Source organism: Scyliorhinus torazame, chromosome 5 (assembly GCF_047496885.1).
Source record: "Scyliorhinus torazame isolate Kashiwa2021f chromosome 5, sScyTor2.1, whole genome shotgun sequence".
NCBI lineage: Eukaryota > Metazoa > Chordata > Chondrichthyes > Carcharhiniformes > Scyliorhinidae > Scyliorhinus > Scyliorhinus torazame.
The window spans coordinates 135307608-135321901 of NC_092711.1; positions in this window are offsets into that span (position 1 = coordinate 135307608).

Consider the following 14294-nt stretch of genomic DNA (forward strand, 5'->3'; position numbering starts at 1 on the left):
GAGAGGGAGGGCAGAGCGGGAGAGAGAGATGGCAGAGCGGTAGAGAGAGGGAGCAGAGCGGGAGAGTGAGGGGGCAGAACGGGAGAGTGAGGGGGCAGAACGGGAGAGAGGGCAGAGCGTGAGAGAGAGGGGGCAGAGCGGGAGAGACAGGGGGCAGAGAGGGCAGAGCAGAGAGAGAGGGGGCAGAGCGGGAGAGAGAGGGGGCACAGCGGGAGAGAGGGCAGAATGGGAGAGGAGGGCAGAGTGGGAGAGAGGGAGAGCAGAGCGGGAGAGAGAGATGGAAGAGTGGGAGAGAGGGAGGGCAGAGCGGGAGAGAGAGATGGCAGAGCGGTAGAGAGAGGGAGCAGAGCGGGAGAGAGAGGGGGCAGAACGGGAGAGGGGGCAGAGCGTGAGAGAGAGGGGGCAGAGCGGGAGAGACAGGGGGCAGAGCAGAGAGAGGGGGCAGAGCGGGAGAGAGAGGGGGCACAGCGGGAGAGAGAGAGGCAGAGCAGGAGAGAGGGCAGAGCGGGAGAGAGGGCAGAACGGGAGAGAGGGAGGGCAGAGCGGGAATGAGAGATGGCAGAGCGGTAGAGAGAGGGAGCAGAGCGGGAGAGTGAGGGGGCAGAGCGGGAGAGAGAGGTCAGAGCGGGAGAGAGAGGCGGCAGAGACAGGGGGCAGAGCAGGAGAGACAGGGGGCAGAGCGGGATAGACAGGGGACAGAGCGGTAGAGAGAGAGCAGAGCGGGAGAGTGAGGGGACAGAGCGGGAGAGAGAGAGGGCAGAGCTGGGGAGTGAGAGAGAGGGCAGAACGGGAGAGGGGGCAGAGCAGGAGAGAGACAGGGGGCAGAGCTGGAGAGAGAGGGGGCAGAGCGGGAGAGAGAGGGCAGAGCGGGAGAGAGGGCAGAGCGGGAGAGAGAGAGGGCTGAGCGGGAGAGTGAGGGGGTAGAGCGGGAGAGGGCAGAGCGGAGAGAGAGGTGCAGAGCGGAGAGAGGAGGCAGAGCGGGAGAGAGAGGGGGCAGAGCGGGAGAGAGGGGGCAGAGCGGGAGAGAGAGGGGGCAGGGTGGGAGAGGGCAGAGCGGGAGACAGGGGGCAGAGAGATGGGGCAGAGGGGGTGAGAGATGGGGCAGAGCGGGAGAGGGGGCAGAGCGGGACAGACAGGGGGCAGAGCGGGATAGAGCAGGAGAGTGAGGGAGTAGAGCAGGCAGAGCAGAGAGAGAGGGGGCAGAGCGTGTGAGAGAGAGAGAGAGAGAGAGGGCAGAGCGGGAGAGTGAGGGGCCAGAGCGGGATAGAGAAGGGGGAAGACCGGGAGAGAGAGAGGCAGAACAGGAGAGTGAGAGGGCAGAGCGGGAGAGAGGGCAGAACGGGAGAGAGGGAGGGCAGAGCGGGAGTGAGAGATGGCAGAGCGGTAGAGAGAGGGAGCAGAGCGGGAGAGTGAGGGGGCAGAGCGGGAGAGGTCAGAGCGGGAGAGAGAGGCGGCAGAGACAGGGGGCAGAGCGGAAGACAGGGGGCAGAGCGGGATAGACAGGGGACAGAGCGGTAGAGAGAGAGCAGAGCGGGAGAGTGAGGGCAGAGCTGGGGAGTGAGAGAGAGGGCAGAACGGGAGAAAGGGCAGAGCGGGAGAGATAGGGGGCAGAGCGGGAGAGAGAGGGGGCAGAGCGGGAGAGAGAGGGGGCAGAGCGGGAGAGAGAGGGGGCAGAGTGGGAGAGGGAGAAGAGCGGGAGAGAGAGGGGGCAGAGCAGGAGACAGAGCGGGAGAGAGCGGGAGAGGGAGGGCAGACCGGGAGAGAGAGAGGGCAGAGCGGGAGAGAGAGAGAGCACAGCGGGAGAGAAAGAGGGCAGAGCGGGAGAGAGGGGGCAGAGCGGGAGAGTAAGGGGGCATAGCGGGAGAGGGCAGAGCAGGAGAGAGAGAGGGCAGAGCGGGAGAGGCGGTGGGCAGAGCGGGAGAGAGAGGGGGCAGAGCGGGATAGAGAAGGGGGGGGAAGACCGGGGGAGAAGAGCGGGAGAGAGAGAGGCAGAGCAGGAGAGAGAGAGGGCAGAGCGGGTGAGAGGGCAGAGTGGGAGAGAAGGAGGGCAGAGTGGGAGAGAGAGATGGCAGAGCGGGAGGGCAGAGCGGGAGAGAGAGGGGGCAGAGCGGTAGAGAGAGGGAGCAGAGCGGGAGAGTGAGGGGGCAGAGCGGGAGAGGGCAGAGCTGAGAGAGAGGGGGCAGAGCGTGAGAGAGGGGGCAGAGCGGGAGAGACAGGGGGCAGAGCGGGAGAGACAGGGGGCAGAGCGGGACAGAGCAGGAGAGTGAGGGGGTAGAGCAGGCAGAGCGGAGAGAGAGGGGGCAGAGCGTGAGAGAGAGAGAGAGGGCAGAGCGGGAGAGTGAGGGGCCAGAGCGGGATAGAGAAGGGGGAAGACCGGGAGAGAGAGAGGCAGAGCAGGAGAGAGGGCAGAGCGGGAGAAAGGGCAGAACGGGAGAGAGGGAGGGCAGAGCGGGAGTGAGAGATGGCAGAGCGGTAGAGAGAGGGAGCAGAGCGGGAGAGTGAGGGGGCAGAGCGGGAGAGAGAGGGGGCAGAGCGGGAGAGAGAGGGAGGTCAGAGCGGGAGAGAGAGGCGGCAGAGACAGGGGGCAGAGCGGAAGACAGGGGGCAGAGCGGGATAGACAGGGGACAGAGAGGGGGCAGAGCGGTAGAGAGAGAGCAGAGCGGGAGAGTGAGGGGACAGAGCGGGAGAGAGAGAGGGCAGAGCTGGGGAGTGAGAGAGAGGGCAGAACGGGAGAGGGGGCAGAGCGGGAGAGACAGGGGGCAGAGCGGGAGAGAGAGGGGGCAGAGCGGGAGAGAGAGGGGGCAGAGCGGGAGAGAGAGGGGGCAGAGCGGGAGAGAGAGGGGGCAGAGTGGGAGAGTGAGGGGCCAGAGCGGGATAGAGAAGGGGGGAAGACCAGGGGAGAAGAGCGGGAGAGAGAGGGGGCAGAGCAGGAGACAGAGCGGGAGAGAGGGAGAGGGAGGGCAGGCCGGGAGAGAGAGAGGGCAGAGCGGGAGAGAGAGAGCACAGCGGGAGAGAAAGAGGGCAGAGCGGGAGAGTAAGGGGGCATAGCGGGAGAGGGCAGAGCAGGAGAGAGAGAGGGCAGAGCGGGAGAGGCGGTGGGCAGAGCGGAAGAGAGAGGGGGCAGAGCGGGATAGAGAAGGGGGGGAAGACCGGGTGAGAGAGAGGCAGAGCAGGAGAGAGGGCAGAACGGGAGAGAGGGAGGGCAGAGCGGGAGTGAGAGATGGCAGAGCGGTAGAGAGGGAGCAGAGCAGGAGAGAGAGAGGGCAGAGCGGGAGGGCAGAGTGGGAGAGAAGGAGGGCAGAGTGGGAGAGAGAGATGGCAGAGCGGGAGGGAGGGCAGAGCGGGAGAGAGAGATGGCAGAGCGGTAGAGAGGGAGCAGAGCGGGAGAGTGAGGGGGCAGAACGGGAGAGAGGGCAGAGCGTGAGAGAGAGAGGGCAGAGCGGAGAGAGGGGGCAGAGCGGTAGAGAGAGGGAGCAGAGCGGGAGAGTGAGGGGGCAGAGCGGGAGAGTGAGGGGGCAGAGCGGGGAGAGGGCAGAGCTGAGAGAGAGGGGGCAGAGCGTGAGAGAGGGGCCAGAGCGGGAGAGACAGGGGGCAGAGCGGGACAGAGCAGGAGAGTGAGGGGGTAGAGCAGGCAGAGCGGAGAGAGGGGGCAGAGCGTGAGAGAGAGAGAGAGGGGCCAGAGCGGGATAGAGAAGGGGGGGAAGACCGGGTGAGAGAGAGGCAGAGCAGGAGAGAGGGCAGAACGGGAGAGAGGGAGGGCAGAGCGGGAGTGAGAGATGGCAGAGCGGTAGAGAGGGAGCAGAGCAGGAGAGAGAGAGGGCAGAGCGGGAGGGCAGAGTGGGAGAGAAGGAGGGCAGAGTGGGAGAGAGAGATGGCAGAGCGGGAGGGAGGGCAGAGCGGGGGAGAGAGATGGCAGAGCGGTAGAGAGGGAGCAGAGCGGGAGAGTGAGGGGGCAGAACGGGAGAGAGGGCAGAGCGTGAGAGAGAGAGGGCAGAGCGGAGAGAGGGGGCAGAGCGGTAGAGAGAGGGAGCAGAGCGGGAGAGTGAGGGGGCAGAGCGGGAGAGTGAGGGGGCAGAGCGGGAGAGGGCAGAGCTGAGAGAGAGGGGGCAGAGCGTGAGAGAGGGGCCAGAGCGGGAGAGACAGGGGGCAGAGCGGGACAGAGCAGGAGAGTGAGGGGGTAGAGCAGGCAGAGCGGAGAGAGGGGGCAGAGCGTGAGAGAGAGAGAGGGGCCAGAGCGGGATAGAGAAGGGGGAAGACCGGGTGAGAGAGAGGCAGAGCAGGAGAGAGGGCAGAACGGGAGAGAGGGAGGGCAGAGCGGGAGTGAGAGATGGCAGAGCGGTAGAGAGAGGGAGCAGAGCGGGAGAGTGAGGGGGCAGAGCGGGAGAGAGAGGTCAGAGCGGGAGAGAGAGGCGGCAGAGACAGGGGGCAGAGCAGGAGAGACAGGGGGCAGAGCGGGATAGACAGGGGACAGAGCGGTAGAGAGAGAGCAGAGCGGGAGAGTGAGGGGACAGAGCGGGAGAGAGAGAGGGCAGAGCTGGGGAGTGAGAGGGCAGAACGGGAGAGGGGGCAGAGCGGGAGAGAGAGAGGGGGCAGAGCGGGAGAGTGAGGGGCCAGAGCGGGATAGAGAAGGGGGGAAGACCAGGGGAGAAGAGCGGGAGAGAGAGAGGCAGAGCAGGAGAGATGGCAGAGAGGGAGAGAGAGGGCAGAGCGGGAGAGGGAGGGCAGAGCGGGAGAGGGAGGGCAGAGCGGGAGAGGGAGGGCAGACCGGGAGAGAGGGCACAGCGGGCGAGAAAGAGGGCAGAGCGGGAGAGAGGGGGCAGAGCGGGAGAGTAAGGGGGCATAGCGGGAGAGAGAGGGCAGAGCAGGAGAGAGAGAGGGCAGAGCGGGAGAGGCGGTGGGCAGAGCGGGAGAGAGAGGGGGCAGAGCGGGATAGAGAAGGGGGGGAAGACCGGGGGAGAAGAGCGGGAGAGAGGCAGAGCAGGAGAGTGAGAGGGCAGAGCGGGAGAGAGGGCAGAATGGGAGAGGAGGGCAGAGTGGGAGAGAGGGTGGGCAGAGCGGGAGAGAGAGATGGCAGAGTGGGAGAGAGGGAGGGCAGAGCGGGAGAGAGAGATGGCAGAGCGGTAGAGAGAGGGAGCAGAGCGGGAGAGTGAGGGAGCAGAGCGGGAGAGTGAGGGAGCAGAACGGGAGAGAGGGCAGAGCGTGAGAGAGAGGGGGCAGAGCGGGAGAGACAGGGGGCAGAGAGGGCAGAGCAGAGAGAGAGGGGGCAGAGCGGGAGAGAGAGGGGGCACAGCGGGAGAGAGGGCAGAATGGGAGAGGAGGGCAGAGTGGGAGAGAGGGAGAGCAGAGCGGGAGAGAGATGGAAGAGTGGGAGAGAGGGAGGGCAGAGCGGGAGAGAGAGATGGCAGAGCGGTAGAGAGAGGGAGCAGAGCGGGAGAGAGAGGAGGCAGAACGGGAGAGAGGGCAGAGCGTGAGAGAGAGGGGGCAGAGCGGGAGAGACAGGGGGCACAGCGGGAGAGACAGGGGGCACAGCGGGAGAGAGGGCAGAATTGGAGAGGAGGCAGAGCGTGAGAGGGGGCAGAGCGGTAGAGAGAGGGAGCAGAGCGGGAGAGTGAGGGGGCAGAGCGGGAGAGGGCAGAGCTGAGAGAGAGGGGGCAGAGTGTGAGAGAGGGGGCAGAGCGGGAGAGACAGGGGGCAGAGAGGTAGAGAGAGGGCAGAGCGGGAGACTGAGGGGGTAGAGCGGGAGAGAGGGCAGAGCGGACAGACAGGTGCAGAGCGGAGAGAGGGCGGAGCATGAGAGAGAGGGGGCAGAGCGGAAGAGAGAGGCGGCAGAGCGGGAGACAAAGGGCAGAGCGGGAGAGAGAGGGGGCAGAGTGGGAGAGTGAGGGGGCAGAGCGGGAGGAGGGGGCAGAGCGGGAGAGAGGGCAGAGCCGGAGAGAAGGCAGAGAGAGGGGGCATAGCGAGAGAGCGTGGGCAGAGCTGGAGAGAGAGAGACAGAGCGGGGAGGGCAGAGCGAGAGAGGGCAGAGCGGGAGACGGGGGCAGAGCGGGACAGAGAGGGGCCAGAGCGGGAGAGAGAGGGAGCAGAGCGGGAGATAGGGGGCAGAGCGGGAGAGAGAGAGGGCAGAGCGGAGAGGGGACAGAGCGTGAGAGAGAGGGGGCAGCGGGGAGAGAGGGGGCAGAGCGGGAGAGGCTGCAGAGCGGGAGAGAGAGGCGGCAGAGGGGGTGAGAGAGGGGGCAGAGCGGGAGAGAGAGGGAGAGACAGGGGACAGAGCGGGAGAGAGGGGGCAGAGCGGGAGAGAGAGGGGGCAGAGCGGGAGAGAGAGGGGGCAGAGCGGGAGAGAGGGGGGGCAGAGCGGGAGAGGGGGGGCAGAGCGGGAGAGGGGGGGCAGAGCGGGAGAGGGGGGGCAGAGCGGGAGAGGGGGCAGAGCGGGAGGGCAGAGCGGGAGAGGGGGGCAGAGCGGGAGAGGGGGGGCAGAGCGGGAGAGGGGGGGCAGAGCGGGAGAGGGGGGGGCAGAGCGGGAGAGAGGGGGCAGAGCGGGAGAGAGGGGGCAGAGCGGGAGAGAGAGGGGGCAGAGCGGGAGAGAGAGGGGGCAGAGCGGGAGAGAGAGGGGGCAGAGCGGGAGAGAGAGGGGGCAGAGCGGAGAGAGGGGGCAGAGCGGTAGAGAGAGGGAGCAGAGCGGGAGAGTGAGGGGGCAGAGCGGGAGAGTGAGGGGGCAGAGCGGGAGAGGGCAGAGCTGAGAGAGAGGGGGCAGAGCGTGAGAGAGGGGCCAGAGCGGGAGAGACAGGGGGCAGAGCGGGACAGAGCAGGAGAGTGAGGGGGTAGAGCAGGCAGAGCGGAGGGGGCAGAGCGTGAGAGAGAGAGAGGGGCCAGAGCGGGATAGAGAAGGGGGAAGACCGGGTGAGAGAGAGGCAGAGCAGGAGAGAGGGCAGAACGGGAGAGAGGGAGGGCAGAGCGGGAGTGAGAGATGGCAGAGCGGTAGAGAGAGGGAGCAGAGCGGGAGAGTGAGGGGGCAGAGCGGGAGAGAGAGGTCAGAGCGGGAGAGAGAGGCGGCAGAGACAGGGGGCAGAGCAGGAGAGACAGGGGGCAGAGCGGGATAGACAGGGGACAGAGCGGTAGAGAGAGAGCAGAGCGGGAGAGTGAGGGGACAGAGCGGGAGAGAGAGAGGGCAGAGCTGGGGAGTGAGAGGGCAGAACGGGAGAGGGGGCAGAGCGGGAGAGAGAGAGGGGGCAGAGCGGGAGAGTGAGGGGCCAGAGCGGGATAGAGAAGGGGGGAAGACCAGGGGAGAAGAGCGGGAGAGAGAGAGGCAGAGCAGGAGAGATGGCAGAGAGGGAGAGAGAGGGGGCAGAGCAGGAGACAGAGCGGGAGAGAGAGGGCAGAGCGGGAGAGGGAGGGCAGAGCGGGAGAGGGAGGGCAGAGCGGGAGAGGGAGGGCAGACCGGGAGAGAGGGCACAGCGGGCGAGAAAGAGGGCAGAGCGGGAGAGAGGGGGCAGAGCGGGAGAGTAAGGGGGCATAGCGGGAGAGAGAGGGCAGAGCAGGAGAGAGAGAGGGCAGAGCGGGAGAGGCGGTGGGCAGAGCGGGAGAGAGAGGGGGCAGAGCGGGATAGAGAAGGGGGGGAAGACCGGGGGAGAAGAGCGGGAGAGAGGCAGAGCAGGAGAGTGAGAGGGCAGAGCGGGAGAGAGGGCAGAATGGGAGAGGAGGGCAGAGTGGGAGAGAGGGTGGGCAGAGCGGGAGAGAGAGATGGCAGAGTGGGAGGGCAGAGCGGGAGAGAGAGATGGCAGAGCGGTAGAGAGAGGGAGCAGAGCGGGAGAGTGAGGGAGCAGAGCGGGAGAGTGAGGGGGCAGAACGGGAGAGAGGGCAGAGCGTGAGAGAGAGGGGGCAGAGCGGGAGAGACAGGGGGCAGAGAGGGCAGAGCAGAGAGAGAGGGGGCAGAGCGGGAGAGAGAGGGGGCACAGCGGGAGAGAGGGCAGAATGGGAGAGGAGGGCAGAGTGGGAGAGAGGGAGAGCAGAGCGGGAGAGAGATGGAAGAGTGGGAGAGAGGGAGGGCAGAGCGGGAGAGAGAGATGGCAGAGCGGTAGAGAGAGGGAGCAGAGCGGGAGAGAGAGGAGGCAGAACGGGAGAGAGGGCAGAGCGTGAGAGAGAGGGGGCAGAGCGGGAGAGACAGGGGGCAGAGCGGGAGAGACAGGGGGCAGAGCGGGAGAGAGGGCAGAATTGGAGAGGAGGCAGAGCGTGAGAGGGGGCAGAGCGGTAGAGAGAGGGAGCAGAGCGGGAGAGTGAGGGGGCAGAGCGGGAGAGGGCAGAGCTGAGAGAGAGGGGGCAGAGTGTGAGAGAGGGGGCAGAGCGGGAGAGACAGGGGGCAGAGAGGTAGAGAGAGGGCAGAGCGGGAGACTGAGGGGGTAGAGCGGGAGAGAGGGCAGAGCGGACAGACAGGTGCAGAGCGGAGAGAGGGCGGAGCATGAGAGAGAGGGGGCAGAGCGGAAGAGAGAGGCGGCAGAGCGGGAGACAAAGGGCAGAGCGGGAGAGAGAGGGGGCAGAGTGGGAGAGTGAGGGGGCAGAGCGGGAGGAGGGGGCAGAGCGGGAGAGAGGGCAGAGCCGGAGAGAAGGCAGAGAGAGGGGGCATAGCGAGAGAGCGTGGGCAGAGCTGGAGAGAGAGAGACAGAGCGGGGAGGGCAGTGCGAGAGAGGGCAGAGCGGGAGACGGGGGCAGAGCGGGACAGAGAGGGGCCAGAGCGGGAGAGAGAGGGAGCAGAGCGGGAGATAGGGGGCAGAGCGGGAGAGAGAGAGGGCAGAGCGGAGAGGGGACAGAGCGTGAGAGAGAGGGGGCAGCGGGGAGAGAGGGGGCAGAGCGGGAGAGGCTGCAGAGCGGGAGAGAGAGGCGGCAGAGGGGGTGAGAGAGGGGGCAGAGCGGGAGAGAGAGGGAGAGACAGGGGACAGAGCGGGAGAGAGGGGGCAGAGCGGGAGAGAGAGGGGGCAGAGCGGGAGAGAGAGGGGGCAGAGCGGGAGAGAGAGGGGGCAGAGCGGGAGAGAGGGGGGACAGAGCGGGAGAGGGGGGGCAGAGCGGGAGAGGGGGGGCAGAGCGGGAGAGGGGGGGGCAGAGCGGGAGAGGGGGCAGAGCGGGAGGGCAGAGCGGGAGAGGGGGGCAGAGCGGGAGAGGGGGGGCAGAGCGGGAGAGAGAGGGGGCAGAGCGGGAGAGAGAGGGGGCAGAGCGGGAGAGAGAGGGGGCAGAGCGGGAGAGAGAGGGGGCAGAGCGGGAGAGAGAGGGGGGCAGAGCGGGAGAGAGAGGGGGCAGAGCGGGAGAGAGAGGGGGCAGAGCGGGAGAGAGAGGGGGCAGAGCGGGAGAGAGAGGGGGCAGAGCGGGAGAGAGAGGGGGGCAGAGCGGGAGAGAGAGGGGGCAGAGAGCGGGGAGAGAGAGGGGGCAGAGCGGGAGAGAGAGGGGGCAGAGCGGGAGAGAGGGGGCAGAGCGGGAGAGAGAGGGGGCAGAGCGGGAGAGAGAGGGGGCAGAGCGGGAGAGGGGGCAGAGCGGGAGAGAGGGCGCAGAGCAGGAGAGGGGGCAGAGGGGGAAGAGCGGGGAGAGAGAGGGGGCAGAGCGTGAGGGGGGCAGCGTGGAGAGAGAGGTGGCAGAGCGTGAGAGAGAGGGCAGAGCGGGAGAGAGAGAGGGGGGGCAGAGCGGGAGAGCAGAGCGGGAGAGAGGAGGCAGACGGGAGAGAGAGGGGGCAGAGCGGGAGAGAGAGGGGGCAGAGCGGGAGAGAGGGGGCAGAGAGAGGGAGCAGAGCAGGAGAGGGGGCAGAGCGGGAGAGAGAGGGGGCAGAGCGGGAGAGGGGGGCAGAGCGGGAGAGAGAGGGGGCAGAGCGGGAGAGAGAGGGGGCAGAGCGGGAGAGAGAGGGGGCAGAGCGGGAGAGAGAGGGGCAGAGCGGGAGAGAGAGGGGGCAGAGCGGGAGAGGGGGCAGAGCGGGAGAGAGAGGGGGCAGAGCGGGAGAGAGAGGGGGCAGAGCGGGAGAGAGAGGGGGCAGAGCGGGAGAGGGGGGGCAGAGAGAGGGAGCAGAGCAGGAGAGGGGGCAGAGCGGGAGAGAGAGGGGGCAGAGCGGGAGAGAGAGGGGGCAGAGCGGGAGAGAGAGAGGGGGCAGAGCGGGAGAGGGGGGCAGAGCGGGAGAGAGAGGGGGCAGAGCGGGAGAGAGAGGGGGCAGAGCGGGAGAGAGAGGGGGCAGAGCGGGAGAGAGAGGGGGCAGAGCGGGAGAGAGAGGGGGCAGAGCGGGAGAGGGGGGCAGAGCGGGAGAGAGAGGGGGCAGAGCGGGAGAGAGAGGGGGCAGAGCGGGAGAGAGAGGGGGCAGAGCGGGAGAGAGAGGGGGCAGAGCGGAGAGAGGGGGGGCAGAGCGGGAGAGGGGGCAGAGCGGGAGAGGGGGCAGAGCGGGAGAGAGAGGGGGCAGAGCGGGAGAGAGAGGGGGCAGAGCGGGAGAGAGAGGGGGCAGAGCGGGAGAGAGAGGGGGCAGAGCGGGAGAGAGAGGGGGCAGAGCGGGAGAGAGAGGGGGCAGAGCGGGAGAGGGGGCAGAGCGGGAGAGAGAGGGGGCAGAGCGGGAGAGAGAGGGGGCAGAGCGGGAGAGAGAGGGGGCAGAGCGGGGAGAGGGGGCAGAGCGGGAGAGAGGGGGGCAGAGCGGGAGAGAGAGGGGGCAGAGCGGGAGAGAGAGGGGGCAGAGCGGGAGAGAGAGGGGGCAGAGCGGGAGAGAGAGGGGGCAGAGCGGGAGAGAGAGGGGGCAGAGCGGGAGAGAGAGGGGGCAGAGCGGGAGAGAGAGGGGCAGAACGAGGGAGGGAAAAAGACAGAACGAGAGGGGGAGGGGGCAGAGCGGGAGAGAGAGGGGGCAGAGCGGGAGAGAGAGGGGGCAGAGCGGGAGAGAGAGGGGCAGAACGAGGGAGGGAAAAAGACAGAACGAGAGGGGGAGGGGGCAGAGCGAGACCGAGAGAGAAAAAGACAGAACAAGAGACAGAGAGTTTGCAGAGCGAGAGAGATGAGCGACCTCCAGCTCAGCTCAGAATCAGGGGCAGAGAATGAAGAGTCAGGAGTCGGACTTGTGTTTTTTTTTTGTTTAATATTCTTCAAATGTTCAATTAACCCGACAGTACTGATACAGTATGAAAGTCTAGAAACATACAGGCTGCATTCCACTGCCAGCCTTGTTCGGCCCAGCACAGCCTCTTCATTTAACCCCTGTGCCCCGCTTTCCACAGCTCCGCACCCCATCCCACCCCTTCGCTCCCCTACCCCTATACCACCCGGCCCACCCCCCACCCCCCCAGGGCCACTTTTACTACGTTTAAAACATATTTGCAACAAAGCTTTTCACCTATTTCAGGTTGTGCGGTGGGACGATTGGAAAGGTTAAGTTGGGTTGGGAGGAGGGGATGGGATACAAAGAATAGGGGGGGGGGGGGGGGGATGGGAAGAGAAGCTACGATGAGTGTGGGATTGGGGTGGGAAGGGACAAGAGGGAGGCGGGGGGGAAGAGAGAGGGGGAAAGAGGGAGGGGAGGAGGGGGAAAGAGGGAGGGGGAAAGAGGGAGGGGGAAAGGGGGAGGGGGAAAGGGGGAGGGGGAAAGGGGGAGGGGGAAAGGGGGAGGGGGGAAAGGGGGAGGGGGAAAGGGGGAGGGAGGAGAGATGGGGGAAAGATGGAGGGGGAAAGAGGGAGGGGAGGAGGGGGGAAAGAGGGAGGGGGAAAGAGAGAGGGGGAAGGGGAGGGAGGAGAGATGGGGGAAAGATGGAGGGGGAAAGAGGAGGGAGGAGAGGTGGGGAAAGCGGGAGGGAGAGTGGAGGGGAAAGGGAGGGAGAGGGGAAAGAGGGAGGGGGGAAAGAGAGGAGGGGGAAAGAGAGGGGGGGGAAAGAGAGGGGGGGGAAAGAGAGGGGAGAGAAGGGGGAAAGAGGGGGAAGGGGAAGGAGAAAGAGGGGGAGGGGAAAGGGAAAGAGGGGGGCGGGGAGGGGGGGGGAAAAGGGGGTGCTTGTGCGGCTGGGTAGGTACGCTCTCCACAGTTGGTTGAGTGAAGTGGTTCCGGGGGGGTGCGGGGGGTTTCTTGCCGGTGGAATGACCCCGATTCCGCCCCCCCCGCCAAGAAGCTCAACTTGCCCCTCCCGGATCAAACCCCCGCTTTGCCCGTCGGGTGCGCCTCGACGTGACTTTGTGCGAGGTGCCACTTACACAAGCTTCACCCACCTAATCCACCCCCCCCCTCCATATCCTCTATTCACCTCTTCACTGGGCACGGCAGAATAGAAACGCCACCCACTCTCGCTCTGCTGGAGCGGTGCCTACAAGGCCCGACCATTGGGCCACGTACGCCATCTCCGGAGAGAGACAGCACGCGTTTGCCCGCTTGCTAAGATTCCTGATGGGAGCACGAGAGCGATCCGATGACGAGACAGGCCCAAGAAGCCAAAGCAAACTAAGTAGGAGAAAGGGCAGGGGGTGAGCACAGGAAGGGGAATTTCTTTTTTTTTTTTTAAACGTACGAAAATAGGTACCCACAACCTCTACCCGCCCCTACCCGCCAGACACAGCAGTGCCTCCCCCCCCCCCCCCCCCCCCCCCCACCAAACATTAAAAGCCGCACCTCTAAGTCAGAGCGCATCAAGCAGATAGGAAGCTTAAAAACAAAACGCGAGCCAACGCAAGGCGATGAGCAAGGGTGTGGTGGTGGTGGGGGGGGGGGGAGCGAGCTCTCGTCAGGTCAGATGGCCTAAGTTCCCTGAATTATAAAAACACCCACACCCCGCTCATCATTTCCCTGGAAATTTGCAACCGGCGAGGGAGTGGAGGAAGGGAGGGTGTGGGGCACAGAGCATAGGAACGGCAGGGAGAAGAAAAGCGAGCTTTCCCCTATTAAGATGCTTCCTTTAAATTCGGAATAAAAATCCAGTCGGAAACGGCCGTCGCTCTGCCGACAGCACAGCGTTTTTTTTTGTTTATTTAGAAAACGAGAGAACTGACAACAGCGTCAAGATTCGAAGGGCGAGGTTGGAGGCGACGATGGGTGGGGTGGGTAAAAAGGAGGGAGGGGTCATTAAAGTCGGTCGTTCAGCTCGTCTAATGGCCGTCCTGGCCGTTGGCGTCGTCGTCGCCGCCGTCGTCCTCGCCCTCCTCCTCATCCTTGCGGCCTTTGCTGTCGCGCAGCTGCGAGAGAGAGAGAGAGAGAGAGAGAGGTCAGTCAGCACGAACCAAGGATTACGTCTTCTCGTTCGATCTCAGCATGTGGCTGTCACTGGCAATCCCCCCCCCCTTGGGTAGGCAGCGATGATGAGCTGTCCGCAAGAACCCACAAGCAGACCTGCAACAAGACCGGACTATCTGCCCGAGGAACATGTCCGGGAGATGTGGGGCCGGGGCGACCCCGAAAGACGTTCTTGTCCTCCGGATTGGTGCACACCATCGCGGGAATCTCCTCCAGCTCCAGAGTACACCGGGATCTCCACGCTCTGCCAGCTCTTTTCCAATCGCTCATCATTTTTAACCTCTTTCCACCACTCTGTGTTTGTCTGTCTTATGTGTGTGTGTATACTATGTATGGCGGGGGGAAATTAAAATGGGGGATCAGGAATTAGATAAGAGTTAACAAATGCTGTATATTTCATTACAGTTCATTACATGGCTGCAGGGTGACCAGGGATGGGAACTGAATGTCACAGGGTATTCAGTATTTAGGAAGGACAGGCATAAAAGAAAAGGTGGTAGCGTGGCACTGCTGGTTAAAGAGGAAATTGACACAACAGTGAGAAAGGATATTAGCTCTGACAATGTGAAGTCTGGATGGGTAGAGTTGCGAAATACCAAGGGACAAAAAACATTCGAGGGTGTCATAGATAAGACCCCCAAACTTCAGTGGTGATGTTGGGAATGGCATTAAAATGGCATTTGGACAGCACGGTAGCACAGTGGGTAACACAATTGCTTCACAGCTCCAGGGTCCCAGGTTCGATTCCCGGCTGGGTCACTGTCTGTGCGGAGTCTGCACATTCTCCCCGTGTCTGCGTGGGTTTCCTCCGGGTGCTCCAGTTTCCTCCCACAGTTCAAAGGTCTGCAGGTTAGGTGGATTGGCCGTGCTAAATTGCCCTGAGCGTTCAAAAATGTTGGGTTGGGTGGGGTTATAGGGATGGTGGAGGTGTGGGCTTGTGTAGGGTGCCCTTTCCAAGGGTCGATGCAGACTCGACGGGCCAAATGGCCTCCTTCAGCACTGTAAATTCTACGATAAACACAAAATTAGAGGTAATACGGGAATATCGGTGATTGGCCAAGAAAAATCATAGGTCTGAGGATTGGGA